The sequence below is a fragment of the Nipponia nippon genome, unplaced genomic scaffold (assembly GCF_047370975.1).
Source record: "Nipponia nippon isolate SJK-2023a ecotype South Korea unplaced genomic scaffold, ASM4737097v1 scaffold_5, whole genome shotgun sequence".
Taxonomy (NCBI): domain Eukaryota; kingdom Metazoa; phylum Chordata; class Aves; order Pelecaniformes; family Threskiornithidae; genus Nipponia; species Nipponia nippon.
This window is the reverse complement of record NW_028262369.1, coordinates 47,244,504-47,264,962: the sequence shown is the minus strand read 5'-3', so window position 1 is coordinate 47,264,962 and position 20,459 is coordinate 47,244,504. Positions and strand designations below refer to the sequence as shown.

The 20,459-nt window shown below is 37.9% G+C and overlaps 1 long non-coding RNA gene across 2 annotated transcripts in view; it reads left to right on the top strand.

Annotated features, from left to right (window-relative positions):
* The first annotated feature begins 1,240 nt into the window (after positions 1 to 1,240).
* The window catches only part of LOC148052176 (uncharacterized), a 101,551-nt gene continuing 82,332 nt past the window's right edge, over positions 1,241 to 20,459 (top strand). For both annotated transcript variants that reach the window (XR_015698972.1, XR_015698971.1), the window contains exons 1-2: positions 1,241 to 1,399; positions 8,795 to 8,972. This is a non-coding gene — a long non-coding RNA (uncharacterized LOC148052176). The remainder of the gene's footprint in view (positions 1,400 to 8,794; positions 8,973 to 20,459) is intronic.

The window sequence follows — 20,459 nt, the reverse complement described above, 5'->3', positions numbered from 1 at the left end:
AAGAAAGGCTGTGTGCACGTCTCGTGGATTCTAATTCTGAGCATAAATATAGTAAGTGCAAGTAAATCTTTTGCAGAAAATACTCTGTCCACATGGTTTGTTTCCTTAATTCCATATAAGTTATATACAGCAGTACTTCTCAGGTTCACAAAGAGCAACTGAGGCACAAAGCATCCTGCCTTTCATTTCAGCCTCTACTCCAGAAGCCAGGTACTGTGAGGAGATACGCAGAAATCTTCATGCATTGAAGTTGGGCGTACGTTGAATTATGCCAGAAAATAAAAGAAGTGACAAAAGAGTAAAAGAAAATGATCGTGAATTTAGTCAAGTTAAGCTGAGACTTCTGAACAGGCATGAAGACAATGGAAGTGGTAATAAGAAAGAAAAGAAGCTTTAATAAAAACAGAAGATTACGTCTAGGAGGCTGCTTAGGCTTCTTCCACAGGACAGTCAGGAAGTTGCATGACCTATATCTGCATTGCTTGCAAAGGATCTTGAATTTTATTTTTTGGTATCATGAAGGTATTTTTAACATTGTTTACACATCTTCGATTTTACATACTGCAGCTTCAGGTATTGGCAGGGCCAGGAGACATATTCTGCTTTTTGTAGGGTAATTATTCATGTTGAATATTACTCTTGGACAAATTGAGTGCTTATGTCTGGAGAAACAGGATCAAAGAAAGGAATGAAGGGGCCAGTTCTGCATATATATATATCTCTATATATCTTGATAGACTAACTTATTCTTTTAAGCAAATGAAAGAGGATCTATTTTACTTTTTTTGGAAGCTTACTAATGAACTAAAGAACAGATGTATCTGGGAGACAGTCATCAACCCCCTGAGTAGCAATGATTTGAAACAGTTTGTCATATGTACTTGATCCTGATTAAAATAAGACAAATTAACAAGTTTCACCTCTCTTGATGGAGAACAGATAACTGTCATTCAGTGGTTCTTCCATCATGGACTAATTCTTTCCTTTTTTTTTTTACTCTCAAATAGATAATTTCAAAATTTATTAATATTCAGCACTAGGATAAATGCAAACCCCTGCTCTGGCACTTTAATGCTCCTTCTCGGCTTCTGGAAGCCCTCAGCCCTGAGGGCACTAATGGGCCTTGATTGCCCCTAGCGGCCCCACCTGCCCCCCCACCTGCTGCCCAAGGGTGCAGCTCCATTTAAGCTCAGGTGTGAGGGTTCCTTGCTCTTACCATACTGTGCTACGCATCTGCCTGTTCTCAGTCCTGCTCCCTGGTGTTTATTGCTTGGATCAGCCTTGGTCCTGACTTGTTACCCTGCCTTTGCCTGAAGACTGCAGGGCCACGGCCGGAGCCTGCTGCTGTTGGGGACCTGCTGTACTGGCCTGGCTGGGGCTCCCTGGGCTGCACCCACCGGTGAGTTCCCCCCTGCCCTGGGGCAGCTTCCGGCCACCTGCCCTGATGGACATGGCCCTGTGGCCCAGAGTGTTTCACTGAGTAATACAGCACTTCTATTTGTTTTCTAAGAAAACCTACTCCCTTGCTTCAGCTAAAATAGAAATGAAAAACTTCAGGGTTATATATTTCTAAAATGTCTGTATAGGAAGAAAGGGAGACTCTTACATGATTTGTTGATGAGGTAACAATACAAAATGCATTCCTAGTTGACAGCTGGAGCCCACATAGGGTCATTATTTTTTAAGAGTGGACTGTTTTGTTAAGAATGGGATAAGGAGGTGTTGCAGTGAGAGGTAGAAGGGATGAGCCAGCTCAACAGTGACGGAGGTATGTCCTTAGGGAAGCGTGAGACTAACCTAAACCTTCAGCTGAAATGTGTAGTTCACAGAGTTGGGCTCTGCTTATCTATCAGACTCAAATATTTGTGGCAGGATTTGTTTGGCTGTTCAGTATTCAATTACTGGATGTTATGAAATGGGAAACTCTTTTTAAACATTTATACTATTAATTAATTGCAGCAGGGAGGCATAAATGTTTCTTTCTCACTCAGCCACCCACAAGATGGCTGATGGTCCATGTGGAGCCTGAAAGAGACTGAATAGGAAGAGACTTATTTAAGTATTTTTTTGTGAGGAATATGAAATTACATGTTTGCTAGAAACAAAAGATTATTCTCTATACATCCTCCCTAATAGTAGTAGAACCTAAGCAGAAAAAAATGTGACTTGCTAATGTTTAGTAGGAAAACTACTAGTTCTTGACCTATGCCAAGCTAGCCTAAGTTTCAGACCATTACAGAAACTATTTTGTATTAGAAAATATAGGTAGCCAACTAGATTAGTTAGGTTAAAGTAAGTGAGTGTTTCAACTGTGGTAATATGAACTGACTAAGTGAACATCATGAAAACAAGGTTGCTGTTATTTTATTCCCTAAGTAGTCTTATCTAAGGTATCTTATTTTTAGATACTGTCACAGAAGTCTCTTAGTGGATGAGAAAAGGAAATTTCTGGAGTTCAGAAGATGAGAGAACAGTCTGTAAAATGCTTAATATTTTTAAGTGTTAAATGTAGTAGGTCTGATGGCTGCCTAGCTCTGCAAAAGGCTAATTATTTCATGTGCTGATTTTGAATGACTTTTAAAAAAGACTCTTCTCAAGGAAAACTATGGAGAAACCTACTGTGCAATCATAGATGTGAGAATATCCCTGGACTTTCCAAAGCATTTCTTCACAAGCATGTGCTACTGAAAACAGAAAAAAAATCAGGACTCAATAGCTTATCTTATAACTAGTTTTTATGATTCATTGACATTTCTAGGTTTCTCACCATCATCTAAACATGGTGTCAGTAAGCATAGAATCCCTCTTGGGCTGTCTTGGTACCCTAGGGCCAATATTTCTAATATCACTCTAATTTTCCTCTAAGGTCAGTAAAAATGCTTACTGATCCTTACAATTCCATTCATGTAGAGGAGAGCTTCTTTGCAAGTGACAGATTCTCAGGGAATCCTCTGGCATTCTCTCAACTTCTGGAGAAAAAAAAAAACAAACCAAAAAAAAACCCACAGTGTTGTGATGCTTTCAATGAAAAGCATTGTAGGATTTTTTTTTAATGGAAAAAAGGTTGCTCCCACAAAGATTAATCTTCAGTATCTACCTCTTAGGGTTGTGTGTGTGCTAAAAATATTTGAAATAATTGATAAAGATGTGGTTGATAAGCTTAACCTGAAACCACCATTGTGAAGTAACATTAACGAAATTTAATAGCTGAGGGGCACAAAAGCTATTTCTTTGTTGAAGTATGATAATTCTGAGTTAGCTTTTCACTGTGAATGTGATTTTGTTAAATGCAAATCCCTGTACTTTCAGAAAAGTGTAAGCTGTTGTGTCTTTGCCACAGCATAAAAGCATCCCTAGGGCTACATACTGTAGAATAGCTTAAAGGCAGTGAATCCACAAGCTACATGACTTCCTCTTAACTTGTTCATGTGATAACATTGCAGAAGGTTTGTCTCCCTGGCCACAAAAGGAGGAAGATCACCTTTTCTTTGCTTTGTCTTTTTGAGGCTGAAAATGCTTAATGCCCTTTAAGGAGAGGGGAAAAAAAGTATCTGTTTATTTATTTTAATGCTAAAGAGTTGCTTTTTCATAACAGCAAAGTTTAAGTTGTCACTACTACAGTTAATCTCTTACTCCATCTGTGTATAATCACTTGGTATTTGGGACAACATTTACCAACTTTTCAGAATGAATCACACTTAAGCAACAACAAATCTCTTGCAAAGATAAGTTAGTGTCTGCCACTTGCCACAGCCTCAGGAATCACCAGCATTCTGTGGACCACAATGTGGTAACCATCAGTTTAGGTGTTGTTTCAGGAAAATATTTCCATGTGTGCTTTGTTCAATTCTATTCAGGAAATCATGTAAGCAATTTATTCATGACTTGTATTTTATCACAAAATCTGAATCTCTGTAGTGTTTAAAAATGGGACCAACCCTCCCCCATCCCTCTCCCCAAAATTATCTAATTGAATTTTCTTTGTATGTGCATGTATACTTTCGTATTTAAAGGTATCTCTGCTGTGAATGTTTGTGCCATTAGACTTTTCATAAATGCAAAATCTGTATCTCTGGTTAGATCACTTGGGGTCCCAGAGGTGACACAGGTGTAGCAGCCTCCACTGCCTCTATTGAAAACACATGGAGGACAGTAGCTCTTCTACTTGATGAGTCAAGCATGGCCAGCATAGCTCCGAGGAGACAGAAGCAGCAGTGAAGTTTGTTTTAAAAAGCAAACTAAGTAGCTGTGAACCTAGTGTGTTGGTCTGAGTCCTCCAGGTTCCCCATTTTGCCTTGCAACTTTTTTTTCCTACCCTCTTCAGTTCAGGTTTTCATTTCTAGATCAATTAAACAACTTCAGTTTTAGTTTTATTCATAAATCAGTAGCACAATGACTGCTAGTCTTCATCCTTCTTTGAAAGGACTAAGACAAAGAAATAATAAGTTTTCATACATTTAAAGTTTTTTGTAGTGACATATGAAGTGAACAAATGTCTTAGGTTTCTATATGTAGAAAAAAATTAGGACTAATATATAAGCTACCTTGTGTTTTTGTTATCAATTACTCGGGCATTTGGTGGTTTAATTGCAACTACCATCTTATTTCTGAGTAACTATAAAAAGCTTTTGTTCGCCTTGTAGCCTTCTCTAATCCCAGGATGATATTTTTTTTTTTTAGCTTACATAGAAATCAAATTTTAAGATATAGTTCCTCTTGGGTGGCATTTGTAATGCAGTCTGATCTCCCTTCTATCCTTCTATGCGCATGTCAATGCATATTTTATGGAGTCTTGTCTTAAAACTAGAGTCATTGCTACTGTGAAGTGGATAGCACACTCTTTTTAGCTATGGATAATTAAAGATATTCCCAAAAATTCCTTTTTTCTGCACTAGTAATTGAGGTTTTTAAATTATTTGTGTGATAGTTATAATATAAAGCCCTGATATTATTAAACCTACACACTAAGATGTTAAACAAAAAGTAGCAACTTCCATAAGAAACCTGATCTTCAGCCAGGAATGTCATTAATAGTACAAAGCAGAATTGCTGTTTACTCATGGATAGATGCATCTCTTTAACAAACTTATTGGAAAACTTAACTCTTCAGTAGCATCCAGGACTTGAATTGATTTTGAAGACATTTTTTTCTAAGGACTTTGTATTGCTTTGTAAGGTTTTGTAGTGCTGGGAAGAAATATGAGAGATGTAAAACCCATAAATCACACTTTTAGATTGAATTATGTCTGAGATTTTTTGAGTGGAAAAAGCAAATGAAAAAAGAATATGTTTTTTCTTCCATATTTCTTTCTTTCTGTAATCTAACAGCTCACATTAGCCAGGTCTCTTTGTTACAAATGCACATTTAAGAAACCCATCTGTGACAGGATGCTAGTCAGGCAATGGGAGTGCAAGGCAAATAGCTGAAATATAATGCTGGACTTGAGGAGGGCACACTTGTGTCTTATTTGGGGATCTTCTTGTCAGGATCTCATGGTGAACAGGACTGAAGGTCTTTAGGGGGTCCAGGAGAGCTGGGTAATCTTCAAGGACAGCCTCCTCCAAGCACAGGAATGGTCTATTGCAATGTGCAGAAGGTTGATCAAGTGTGGCAGGAAGGCAGCATGGGTGAACAGGGCACTCCTGACTCAGCTCAAATATGAAAAGGAAGCGCACGGGAGGAGGAAGCAGTGACAGGCTACCTGGGAGGAATATGGAGACATTGGCTGAGTGTACAGAGATGGAGTTGCAAAAGCCAAAGCTTACCTTGAGCTGAAACTAGCAAGGGATGTGAAGATCCACAAGAAAGGCTTCTTTTACATATGTTGGCAGCCAAGAAAAATTTGGGACCCTCAGCTTATTGGTGCAGGACACCTAGAGACAGGAGTCATTCACAGAGTGGCAGATTGAATAAAAAACTCTCTCAGCTTCAGTAAAAAAAAAAAATTCAGTTTTATTGTTTTCAAAATTTAATTTCATTCATTGTCAAACTGGAAAAGGAGTATTTAATTTCAAATTGTCCCAGCCCATCAGGATTTTTTAACTGACTCAAAACATTCATTCAAGTCTATTCAAGATTACACTATTGTTCTCTTGGTTGGCTTACTGCACTTGTTGCCCGCTTATTTGAACTCTTCACTGCCTCCTATAAATTGGTGACAGTGTTTTAGTGGAATTAATTCCACCTGTGAATCAGCTGGGTCACAAGCAATACTGTCCAGTGAGTCATACTAAAATTCTAAAGATACTATTGCTTCTTTTTTTTCTCAAGTCATGTTTAAGCCTGCATGCATTGAAACTGTGAATATACCTGCATAGATTCAAGTGCCCATTGCCATTAATGGTATTTCAATGTCAGCAATGGCTCCTACTAAAAATGAATTTTCCCTTTTTTTTTCCCTGCCTCTTTCCAGAAACCACAAAGTTCTGGAAAAGTGCTATTCCTCAAGAAGCTGTTGCACTGGTAAATTTATGATGATACCACCCAGTAGTGTAGCATTTTCAGTCACTTTGTTGAACTGAAAACTGACAGCTTATTAGCATCTTATCAGCAAGTATCAACTTTGAGTTGTGATGTCCTCTTGATTAACAAATACCTAATATACAAAGAAGGTTCCTTCAGCTTTCTCTTTAGGGAATCTCACAGAAGAATAAGGACTTTTGCCTTCTGTTTTCAGTGAAGTCAGGTTTTATTACATTCCTTTAGGTCGTGCAAGGAACTGCTGTGTCAAATGTTTTAAGATGGCACTGTGGAAATTAATTCAGTAGGATGACCTGAGTAAAAATTATAGTTTTCAATAGCTGCTTTCAATACTGAATAAAGAAGTAAATTAATCCTCTATGCTCTCATTTGGTAGCATAAAGTAAGGTGCATGGATTAAACTAGACTTGGGTGAGCTGCTTTGTTTAATTTGTGCCCTAGAAAAAGGCAGCTCTTTTGTTTTGATGAGCCAAGCTTTGAGGGACTGCAAACAGCAGTGGAGCTTCACCTCAGCAATGCAGCCTTGTTCTAGCAGAGTTGGTGCTCCTTATGGACTTTAGTGGAAGGGGTTTTTCCAGGTGATCTCTACCTGATATAAGTGAGGCAAAAGGACTGCATCAGGTGTGCTCTGCAGCATACAATTTTCAGTGTTCAATACTTCCTAGATGCAGCACAAGGTTGAAGATTTAGTGTGCTGCTCACTGTCCCAAAAGCATGGATGTTACAAAGCTGGACCATAGCTTGGTGCAAGTGGCCAGATCCTATGTATCCAGTTTAACACCTTTGTCTATTTGTGTAACACTGCAGAGTTGGATAAAGCCAGTGGCAAGCTTTACCTGATACAGCAGTTTCTCCGCCTTCCTACTGTAATTTAGAGCAGGCTTCAGGGAATTTTTTTGATTATGCAAAGTGTCTTTATGGTGTTTAGCTGTCTAGGCTGGAGGGGATTAAATTATGGCATAGGCTCACTTTCCTACTTGCTCAACAGGTGTAGTATGGATAGACTCATGGCTGGGATTCTGATCCTGAAATAACTTTATTATCAAGTTAGTGTGAAATTCAAAGTTAGTCTCAAATATGTATTTATAGGGCATAAAGTTAGGGAATAAAGTGATAATTTTGCATAGTGACTTCTTCAAAATAGTCTCTAAAGTAGTTAGAATGGGAGATATGCTAAATGAGTCTCATGGTTTTGCATAAGGTAGGGATAAGATCTCTTTTATCACTTTTTACCAAATTTTTTAAAGATGCATAGATTATAATTTAAATGTGTTAGTAGAAAACCTGTAAGTTGCTCTACTGTAAAAAGGTGAAATTGTATGGTTTGGTTTAAAAAAATGCTTCAACTTACCAAACAAGTTGTTGTCAAATAAAAGCACTATGGAGTTGTAGGTAGAAGCTTAGTATATGGCAAATAGTAAGGCAAAAAAAAAAAGTCCTCTTGAATTCCATCCACTTATCACTCCTCACAGCTGTTGCTGTAATTTCCTATAGTCAAGTGACATTTGAAAAATATTCTTTGTCTTCAAGACTTCTAACAAATTACGAAATTTAAGTACTGCAGAAAGAGGTATTTTCTGAGCCCTGGATCAGCAACTCCATGTCCCAGTGAGATAGTGCCAGTCTGGAATGTTTAAAAGCTGCTTAGAGAGGTATATTGAGGCAAAGACTATATGTAGCTTGCTGGGAGACTTCCTGTCTGTTCCAGTACATCTCGCGACCCCTTTGTGGGTCCACACACCTTCAAACATGAACTTCTTGCACATTTTTGGATCTTTGCTTATGAGTTCCCAGCAGTCTATGCAGGAATCAACAGTTTGACTGTAAATTAAGTATGTTGAGTCTCCTACTTCACTGCTACAGTCTTCCAATGGGACAGTATTGAGTTGAGAGGGGAGAGTAGGAAGGACTAGCTGGACATCTCCTAGAACTAGAGATGAGAGCAATATAGTCAGCCTTTCTGAGCATGACTGCAGTCTTACAACTTTCTCATTTTGTATGGTACAGAACAGTCACATGGCATGGTACAGTCAACAGATGATTGCAGATTGATTGCCAGAACTGAAGAAAATATGAATATTTAATAACTCTTTTGAGCTCTAGACAGAAATCCTGCAGCGATACTGGAGGAGCCTAAATAGAGAATTTTATCCCTGTTACCAATGTTCACAAATACTAGAAGAGATACTTGTCTTTACTGGATGCTGCTCTCTAACTCAGAACCTTCTTTTGAAGCCTGAAATGAAAAGACTTTTACATTTATTATTAAATATTTAGGTTTTGAAAAGAATACTTTTTATATTTTTTTCCAAGGGAGCTGGATGGATATCTGATAACTGCTAAAATTGAAGGTACAAAATGCAGAGATGTCTGGTCTGTCTGGAAGGCTTCAAAAGGTATGCAATTTCGCGTGAACTTCTTAATTTTCCTGATCCACGAGACAATATCACTCTGAAGAATGTCAGTGTGTGAAAACTGCTAGAGCTGCGAGGTAAGAACATTTCAAAATGTGTTGTCTTTTTATGAAATATATTTGAAGAATGCAGTTAGTGAAATAGTGCTATGTAGCTGATAAGAGATACACATGCTGGAAAGCTGTTACGTTGTCTAAATTTTGGAAGAGGAAGAGGAGCATGCACTCTAAGAAGTGGTGGTCACAATTCAGATTTGAATCAACAAACATTTGATGAATGATGAAATTTAAGTTTTTACTATCAGGATATTTTTCAAAGTCCTAATGGTGATAGGAGTGAGTACAGGAACAAACTTTGTAATATACATGTATATTTTTTTCACTTTTTATGATCTACTCATAATCACTGTATCTGAAGATGCTCAGACCCAGAAATATTGTCATCTTTTGAGATGTTCCCTCTCTGACTTCAGCCTGTTTGAATGTGAATTTGTATATCTAAGGGGTCCAACTCCAACTGAACCTTTAGGCCTTTCTCCATATAATGAAAAAAATCACAGCTCTCAAGTCCATGGAGCTTTCTTGCGAGTCCTTAACTTCACAAAGCAAATTTGTTTGCTTCCTCAGTCTTCTCACTTGAATTGGTCTTCCTGGACTGCTTTTTTTCCTCTTCCTATACTGTGTCTGTTCTCACTTGTTTCCAAATTGTCCCAGCTGCTTTCTACAAGGAAATAAACACTTTATATCATCCCCAGGAAATTAATTAAAAACACTCAAAAAGGATCTTCCATGGCTGATTTATATTATTGTAGCTATATTGATTTTTAATTGTACCATTAAGATAGACATGTATGAATTTTGTACTGCCTCATATAATCTGGGAATTACAAAACAAACCACATAAGTTGGCCATGCATTTGGCTGTTTTACATTCAGTGTTCTGTTGTGAAATTCTCTGCAAATCCTTTCAAATTTAGCATCCCTTTGCCATGTGTCTGTCTTGCCATTAGAGGAATTTTTAAAGAGTAAGGATGGGGGAAGCACTAGCAAAAGTAATCTTGATTAAGCAACTGTTTCTTAGTATAATAAACAATCAAAAGGTTCATCTTAGAAATGGAATAGTGCATGAAAGCCTGATTGGTAAGCTATTCAGTAGTAGTTAATGATTTAATAAAAAAAAAATTCCCATCACTTTGTGGTTTTGATAGAATATTAAAAACAATGCTAAATAATACAGGATGGCAAGCAGAAATCATAGAATCCTTTAGGCTGGAAAAGACCCTTAAGATCATAGAGTCCAACCCTTAACCTAGCACTGCCAAGGCCACCACTAAAACATGTCCCTAAGCACCACAGCTACCCTTCTTTTAAATACCTCCAGGGATGGAGACTCAACCACTTCCCTGGGCAGCCTGTTCCAATGCCTGACCACCCTTTCGGTGAAGAAGTTTCTCCTAATATCCAAGCTAAACCTTCCCTGGCACAACTTGAGGCCGTTTCCTCTTGTCCCATTGCTTGCTACTAGGGAGAAGAGACTGATCCCCACCTCGCTACAACCTCCTTTCAGGTAGCTGGAGAGAATGAGGTTTCCCCTCAGCCTCCTCTTCTCCAGAGTAAACAACCCCAGTTCCCTCAGCCGCTCCTCCTAAGACTTTTATGCTCTAGACCCTTCACCAGCTTTGTTACCCTTCTCTGGACACACTCCAGCACCTCAATGTACTTCTCGGAGTGAGGGGCCCAAAACTGAACACAGGATTTGAGGTGTGGCCTCACCAGTGCCGAGTACAGGGGCACGATCACTTCCCTGGTCCTGCTGGCCACGCTATTCCTGATACAAGCCAGGATGCTATTGGCCTTCTTGGCCACCTGGGCATGCTGCCAGCTTGTATTCAGCCAGCTGTTGACCACCAAGCCCAGGTCCTTTTCTGCCAGGCAGCTCTCCAGCCACTCCTCCCCAAGCCTGTAGTGTTGCATGGGGTTGTTGTGACCCAAGTGCAGGACCTAGCACTGAGCCTTCCTGAATCTCATACAGTTGGCCTCAGCCCATCGATCCAGCCTGTCCAGGTCCCTCTGTAGGGCCTTCCTACCTTCCAGCAGATCAACACTCCCACCCAACATGGTGTCATCTGCAAACTTACTGAGGGCACATTCAGTAAATACAAAGTAATGTATTCTTGTCATGAAACATACCATACAATATGCCACCCAATGATTTTTTCAAAGTTTGTTCTTTGAATATAGTAGACAAGAAACAATAAAGGACAGAAATTTTCAAGTAGCATAAAACTGTTTACGTTTTGAACCACTTAGTGATATGCTGTTATTGTACATCCTTAGTGCTTTCATAACACTGCTATTACATGTTAATGGAAGGAACATTCCCGGTATATTGACTTAAAATATATTTTCTTTATGATGTGTTCAGTGACACCAGATGATAACTTTTTTCCACTCTTGCTTAGCACATTTTGCTAAGTGATGGAAAAAACTAAAGCTGCTGTTGTTACTGCTTTCTGCATTAACAACAGAAACACATGCCCTTAGTGGAGAGTCTTCGGTTCTCTTAGGTTGTCTCTACTGTTCGTCTAATTTTTTTATTGACACTGAATATCTGTCACTCCAGCCTTTTCCTGAGGTTAGCTTCTTTTGTGGTATGGTGGGTTCTACACCTGCTGTCAATCTCTTCAGCAGGTGTTTTGCTAATGTAATTGGCTTTTAGTTTATTTAGTTTCTGGATTACATATATGTAGATGCATCTTATATCTTCACTACATACATTTTATACACTGGAGAAAGCTATGGGTCTTCAAAATGTTGCATTCTTTGTTACTAGGTAGATGCTAGCACAAAATTGCACTCTTAGTGCTACCAATTTCTTTGCTAATTATTGTTAAGAGAAGCTAGGAAGATACAAAGCTTTGGGAATTTATTATTCTTGCTTTCATTTTATTTTAATGCTGTTTGTTTGACCCACGTTATTTGGCTGGTTCAGAATGCATTTGTCATTGCATTTCTTGGAGATTCACTGGTTACTATGGTACTCTGAGGTTAATTGAGTAATCATTACTTGCCTGTATTGTCTGGTAAAAATGAATTAAAATTGATTGGAATCCAAATGAAACACACATTCTGTTTTTATCATGTGAAAGGGTGCAGTGCGGTTCTGCTAATATAGGCATCTATCAAGCGGCCATCTGGTTAGCTTATAACATTCAGCATACAGCAGTATTTCTTTTCACTGTGAAAAATAAGTCACATGTTGGAACTAACTACAATTTGTTTGAACCTCTGATCTATAGAGCTAACTTAGATATATGGCTGTTTGATCTCCATTCAAAGTCACTTAGTCCTAATTTTCCTGACCATCAGTTTTTACAAGATCTCTGAAGATTTTAGATTTTACTAGGAACAATGCAAAATCTTAATCACTGTAAAGCAGGCGGTAACATTTTTATTTTATTTTGTCCAACTTTGCTTTGGTAATGCCATTTGGTTTTCCTTTTATGATTATTTTGGGTATGTTAATTGCACTGAAAAAACCACAGTAAGAAAATAGTGAAACTTCATCAGAACAAGAAAATATTTATCATAGGAGGCTTATAGTAGTATTCTGTGAGAATATAACTACAATCTGTAAAATTATGGAGGTCTGGGCTGCTAAATGTTATCACTTCTGAACACAATCAGAAGTAATCTTTTAATTGGAATGGAACAAATAATTAGGCCATTGATCTAGCTTTGAATGAGAATTAATGCAAGTCAGCCTGGATACTTGCATAATACCAGTTCTTAGGGTAATTCTAACAAATGTGAAAATCCTTGTAATATGGAGATAGAAAAGAGGTGGAGTGTACCATCTGTCAATCACAGCCATGAAAGTAGATGCTTGGACACATAAGCCTATACACAGAAGCTTGTTGTTAGCTGCTTCTGCTCTATTTCCCCTGCCAGTTTTAATAGATGAAATTTCAAGACGGTTGGTCATATTTATATATTCTTATAGCCACTAATGTGTCTATTGTAGCTGATTAACTAGCCAACAGCCTTCTATCCATCATTGTTGCTAGCTAGAGTAATACTATTTTTGCAACTTTATATATGGCAAGAATGGAGAGAAACTGGTTTCTTCCACAAAAAGGGAGTATTCCGTATCACAAGAAGGCATTTAAGCTAGAAGACACTTTTATCTTCTAACATGCTATATTTATTGCAATACATATTAAATTATTGTGTCACCATTTCCTGGTCTTTTGTATAAACATATCTAAATAATACATGTACCTACACATATATGCAAATATAGTGCAAATATATTATTCCATGTATATAAACGTATTACTGTTTTTTTCCTTTCACTTTTAATAATGAAGAGTTACCATTTTGCTTTTAAACCACTGGACCACTGGATTAGATGGATGTCTGATGGGTGTTCAGGCTAACCTAAATTCAAGGATATTCCATTAAATAAGTTATTTTTTTTTTTCTGTTTAAAAATATTACTTATGGGAAAAATGTAAACTATAAATAGCTCTTGATTAACCAGGTGTGGTTGTATGAGAAATCATAAAAAGGTATGGAATGGCTGCTTTAACTTGGAATGATGGAAATGATACAAATTGTACTGTAGTGTGCAAGTTGATGATTTAGAGCTGGAAGACAGCTTGATTTACTCTTGCCTGTGGGCTAGGAATAGCAGTAAGCTTACTTTGACTATAAATGGAAAAAGTATGACATAAAAGTCACGCAGTAAAACATTTTGCTTGTATCCATTGGAACTTGTTTAGCTGCAGAACTCCGTCAGTTTCTTTGAATATATCTTTCCATGTATATGCCATCTCTGCCTGTGTTCTGTGCCACTACATTTCATCTGCACAGTTCTCTCATTTATCTTTTTCTTGTTCCCCTTCCTAAATCAGAGCTCTCAATCTATCCTGACAGAGTGTGCATGTACGAATTACAAGAAATGACCCACACTAGACAAGCTTATCACAGCTCTTTCTTACTGAGTCATGAGGAAGGTTCTTATTTTGATTCACCTGCTAGACCTTCTGTCTATGCATTGATTTATTTGTAGCAGGGAAAGTTAAGTTATCCAAAATGAAGTATCTGATCCTTAGATTTTAGTAAGGGAAAGGAGGAATGGATTTTCCCATTTTCTAGCTATAAGTTGGTATAAGAGCTCTCAAATACTTATCACAATTTTATGCTGTAGCAAACCTTGAGCAATTGTGTTATGTAAAACAACTTGTAAGATCCTAAGTGAGGGGAAGATCTCAAAACCGAACAGTCAGAAACAAAGCAGTTAAAGGTTGGGATAAAAGATTAAATGACTTGTTTGCAATTGTTCTTAGCTAGTGATAAAAGATGGGAAATTGAGGCATGCTTCCTAAGATGTGGCCAGGTTAGCTAATCACAGAGCAGTTCTTCTTTTTAATTACAGAAGGGTAATTGTTGATACATTGGCAAAGACATCAGTGAAAATAGCCATTGCCCTGAAGTCTGTCTTGTTTGCTATAGCCACTAGTCAGTCATTTGTTCACTAGCTTGCTGTAGTGCTACCTGAACTAGCTAAATAGTTTTGGTTTGTTCAGTTTAGCTAAAATATTTTGAAGCTGGATGTTTCGGCTGCTCTAGACACAATGTTTTTGGCAACACATTGCTGGTTGTATGTACCTCTTATGAAAAATCCATTAGGATTCAGTTTTCTTCTGGTTTATTGAGATTCCTACAGCTAATAAAGAGCTTCAGAGTGCAAAGTATGTCTCCATAACACGTGGTGCAGAGATCTCCAAACTAGCCTGAACTGTAGGTATGCTGTTGCTGAGACCTGACCTAGTAACTGTATGGTTATAGCATACATAACACTACTATGCCACACTGATGTACCGGATAATGTGAAGCTATGTCAAGTATTTAGTTAAATACAGCACCAAATTAAGCCATGTACATGTGCTCCTATTCTCTAAGGCATTAATTCATGTATAGGCTTTGTCATGGCTCCCTCCTAGACAGTGGTGGATTTCACTAAGAGCAATGAAAAGCTCGAAGAATCTTTATCTTCAGGATTTATAGAGTTGGAAACAGCTTTAGTCCAGAAGACAACACACTTAACCGAATGCGTGTTTTACACAAATGCCTCTTTACAGAGGCAGCTCTCTTGGTCCACTTTCTCTGTGTATGTGGTTCATACTTATGCAAACAGGCTAGATTGTTATTGCAAAAATTTGCTATCCAGCATGTGATCTTGGATGGCCTGGTGGATCTCAAGATTAGGCCTTCAATGCTACAAGTCCTTGATCCCCTTCATCGAGAGGATGGACATGAAAGAGGAGAAATTTTCAGACAAGTCTTTAACATTAAAACCTCCTGCTTGCTATGTCTTTGGTATATGGGACCCATAGCAGAAAGCAGCCCTGCAATACCTATCAGGAGGTTATAAAAAAAGATCGAGTCTGGCACTCTACAGTGGACTATGGTTGGATGTTCAGACACAATGGACATAATTTGAAACAGGAAAGGTTCAGGATGGATGTAAGGAAAAACCTTTTCCATGAGGAAAGTCAAGCATTTGAACAGGTTGCCAAGAGAGGTTGCACAGTCTCAATCCTTGGAGGTTTTCCAAACCCAACTGGATAAAGCCCTAAGCAAGATGGTCTGCCCCCGCTTTGTGCAAGAGTATGGACTAGCAACCTTCTGAGGTTCCTTCCAACCTGAGCTATCCGATGATCTTATGATCACAGGATGTGCATATATTCAAAATGAATGTGTATGTAGCTCAAGCTGGCATGCCTATGGTAACTTTAAGGTAGATATTGCAGGTACAAACAGCAGTGATGAGCTTTAATAGCACCAGGCAACAAGGCAGTCTTGAAAGCATCTGACTATGATGAAGCCTTTTGTTAGGCCTAAAATCTTATTCCTTCTGTGTGCTACAGTTTTATTTCCACGGCCATAAGGCAGACACTTCTCAGGTTCTGAAAACCCTGGCTTAATTTCTTGGTAGTACTTGCATGAAAAAATGTGATGTAACTTCTTCCAGCCTACAATCAGCATAGACAAATGAGTTTTAAAGAACCGCTTATTTTCCTAATGTAGTCTAGTACCCTGGGATACCACTGGTCATGGTTGCTCAATTGAAATAATTTCTGTGATTATGTATGGGTTTGAAGTTTACATCACATTGAGATTAATAGTCTTTCAGGAGAATGACAATCCATTCAGATGGATGGTACAGCACAAGTGTGATTTTTATACATTTCTGCTTTTGTTGTTTACCTAGAGACATACCTTTCAAGGCTGAAGATATTATAGGTGAGAACAATGGCACAAAAATAATATAGAAACATAAGACTTTTAAGGACTGAGCCTGTAAGTGCTTACAGCTAAGAGCAGCACTTACTTCTGGGAGTAGTCAAATTGATTTCTCTGAAATAATAGACATCAATGTGACCACTCCCAGCAGTAAGCAATACAGGCCAGATTCTCACCTACCTAAAACTGAAGACACCAGCTGAGAATTTTATCCAAACCTCAGTAATGAGTGTTAGTTTGCACTGTTTGGTCTTTAATCTACATTTTTGAAAGACCGCTTTTATTTTTTACTTTATTTGGGTAAGGCATATGTATCTATTTTTTTTTTTTTTTTTGCACCTGCATTTTTGTCCCATGGGTTTGCCAAGACAGCCTGGAACACATCATTGCAATGTCCTAAGCAGTGGGGAATTAATTTAAAAACTGCTGAAATCTTAGCAGATGCTTCTGAGCATGCAGAGATGATGTTCAAATTGCTTGTAAACTTTTCTTTTTATTCTTTTTTCCCGAAGCCCATCAAAAATCTTGCTTCTGAGAAATAGCTAAACAGTATTTCACAGCAGATTTCCAAACAAATTAACCTTTGGGTTGAGACCAGGCATGGAAATACCCACCCCTGGAGGAGAATTTTCTGAAAATTATGAGCTCAGGTAAACATTGGGTATGCTGCAATACTGAACAGTAATCTTAACCAATGCACAAAAGCAGATGTAATAGCACTGTAGATCTTTTCATCTATACCTGTCTACAAAAAGCAGAGTAATTGTTTTAAGTGAGACAACTGACATGTAGACATATTCAAGACCATGCTTCCACTGCCTTAATTTGAGGCACTTTGGCAGAAGCACAACTGCAGTTATACTTATCTCCTTAAAAAACCCCAAAGTTTTAGCAATTGCAAAATATTTCTCTAACATTCAAATACTGAGACTGTCCAAAATTGAAGAGCACTTCATAAATTTGACTTAAATGAATGAGATATCTGATATATTCCGATTTCTATTGCTATGGGAGAGGCTTGTGGTTCTGTAACTCTGACTCCAAGTATGTACTCTCCTAGCATATCTACATAGTGGCTGCTGCAAGTTCATAATATCCAAACTGAAAACTTAACAACTATAGCAGTAGTGTGCTTTTACAGATTTTATTTTTCATTTTCCTGCAAGAAAGGGTGAAAATGCAGACTGGAGATTTGCAACTGCACTTAGTATAAAAATATCAGTTTGTACTGAAGCATAAGGTTATTGATTGCAGAGCTAAAGGTTAGACCTGTAGTAATGACATGCTTGAATTAATGACACATTCAAGAATGCTGCTTCTAAATTAAGGACATTCCATATCTTTCCCACAAGAAATTGTTATAAGGACACACAGGAGACCAGTGGCAGGATTCATATTATCTTCTGATATTTCATCTTGGACTAATAGACATTTATTGTGTTAACTGCAAACCACATAGCACGTTGGTGTCATATTCCAACCAGCAGACATAACTTCAAAGAGTCCCAAGCATAAAGCATAAACAGTCATTAGCAATAATTCTGAATATTTTCCTGATATGAGGACCAATAGCAGCGTTTAATTTGGACAGCAAACTGAGATTGTTTAAAAAAAAATGAAAAAATTGAAGACTAGTATAAAAGTTGCATTATTTCTTATTTTTATAAAATTTACATTCAACTGGTAATATGTAAAATTATTGTTTCTGGGGCAAAATCCAAGCAGATGAAAACTAAAGAGAAGTTGTGAGGTCTTATAGAATTATCATAAGCTGTCTTTGGTTTGGTTTTACTTAATGGCAAGAACTCTCTTGATTTCTGTGTGCATGTGAGAGTAGTTAGTAGATACAAACATGTATTCAGTTTTAGGAGTCTGAAGCTAATTGTCTCCTACTGAAGTCAGCTTTTTGGAGTTAGCATTTAGGCACATGTTTGCGAATTGCTGTGAAGAGGGGTACTTTTAAACATGGAAGCACAAACGTTTTTCATGGACATTGACCATAAGTATCTGTGATGTTACTGTTGTGTTTATCTTGTTTCACAGTGCCTTATTAAAAGATGATAAAAATTAAGCGTGAGAGATTCTACCCTTGAATAGCATGATCAATTATTACCTACAATGGCATTGAAGTATCAGTTTTACTTTTTACCTCAAGTAACTAATTCTTCTGCTTTTGCTGTGAGCTGACAAATACTGCTGACAGTTTGAGTTGCAGCCCAAGGATACTGGGGCCAAAGGAAAGAACACAGTAAGTCCTAGTTCCCTGTGAGATGTCAACAAACCTGAGAACAACAGATTGGCAACAGATCAGCAAGAGCAGGAGAGAGCTAAGTACACTGCCAAAGGTAATATTTTTCCCTTTGCGTCAGGGCCTCCTCAAGCTCATTTCCCTGTTTGGAGGCTCTGGCTGCCTGGGCCCAGGGCTGAGGCCACGCAGGTGGTGGCAGGAGGGAGAGCTATTCCAGACAGCGTGGCGGGGCTGCCCTGCTCACCTTGCTTGGATTTGGTAGTACGGGTGCTGGCTGGTGAGGCCACTGCCCTGCCCACTCTGTTCTCTCACCCACACCGTGCCCTGACACCTTGCTGTGCCTTACAGGAAGCAAATTGCTTTTACCAACGCAGGACAGACTTGCATGTTTCAGACATGCACAGGAAACTTAAAAGCAGATATTCTTTAAAACATAAATATGTATATATATTCAAAAAACACCCTCTGCAATCTGAGGGGGGAAAAAAACACACGCAAACTTAATATAGTGATCTCTACATCATAACTAATATCAAAACTGATTATATGAAAGCCAGAGTAAAGATTTTAAAATAAGTTTTGCAAGAAATGTTTTAAATTGGAAGCTAAGAATATGGTGAACTGCTCAAAAAGCAAATGCAGAAATATCATACATGGTGAACCTGTCACTGGAAAGACATTCATGTATGCTTCGTGTACATACATATGCATTTATTGAAGGAAGAATAATACACTTGCCACGTTTGTCATATGGAAAACAATGAGCTATGGTTAATTAGAATGCAGTGTAAACTTCTAGAAGCATAGTTTTTATGTAAGAAATAAAAACGCCACATCCTTGTAAAATTTTGGTTTTTAGATTGAGTCACGATTGCTGTGGGAATTCATTACTTGCTCTACTACAGCAGAGTTGTCAAGAACTTCAGAGAATTGTGGAAATACATTTATCAGGAAAGTTTTGTGATAGATCCAGCTATGACCTATCAACTGTAATGTAATCATTGGAAGAAACTTATCCAAAATGGCATGAATCTGAAATTTCCCATAGGGGCTGAAATGTTGAATGAAGGACTTCAAACAAAGGGTTTGTTTAAACTGAACATTTTGGGGCTGGTGGCTGTTTTAAGTGAGTTTGGCTGGTTACTGAGAGGAAGCAAAGAGTACTGGAGGAAAACTGTCATAGAGGAAATAGTTACAAGAATAAGAAATATTTATCTTGCACTGAATTATGAACTTTACCAAGAAAGGTAAAAGGATGTCAGGAAGGTAGAGACTTCTAAGCATGTAGTAGCTTTGTGCTGCTAGTTTGTGTGCTGCATCTTCAACAACAACAACAACAACAAAGTGTAGACTATGGAGATGAACAAAAATGATTTGTATTTTTCTTTGTTTAGTGTTTTTTCAAGTACTTTGCACATCTCGCAACGCTATATTGATTAAATTGATCAGCAGACAACAGATAGGTGAGGGAGGAATGTAATTGAGATGTTATTTTGTAGGGAAATGTAAAACAAAGGCAGTAAATATTGTTGAATATAGCTTAGGTAAGGTTTGAGGCAAGAAGTGAAGATTTAGATTTAAGGAATAAATGCTGTTGAAGTAGCTGATGCAGTGACAGAATTTCAGAACACTTAAGATCTGTTAACTACAGAGAACTAACTGCTAGAGGAAAAAAACCCCACAGACCTCAGTGAAAAGATGTTTAGGTTTTATCCATCATGAAGGCAATCTTGCAGTGAGTTCCCTCCAAATTTGGTTTGTTCTGTATATGATCAGTGGAATAACACTCATACATCAAGTTAGTATTTGGTTTCCTAATAAAAAATGCACCCAAATTAGGCTCTTGTTGCAAAATGACAGCTGAAAGCATTGTCTTGGAGTTTTTGATTATTAGTGGACAATTTACATATTAGTTTTCTATGCCGACAAAATTCTGGCTTTGGGAGGGCTTCTGACAGATAAAATATTAAATCACTTTGAAATCATAGTGCAGAAATTTACTCTTC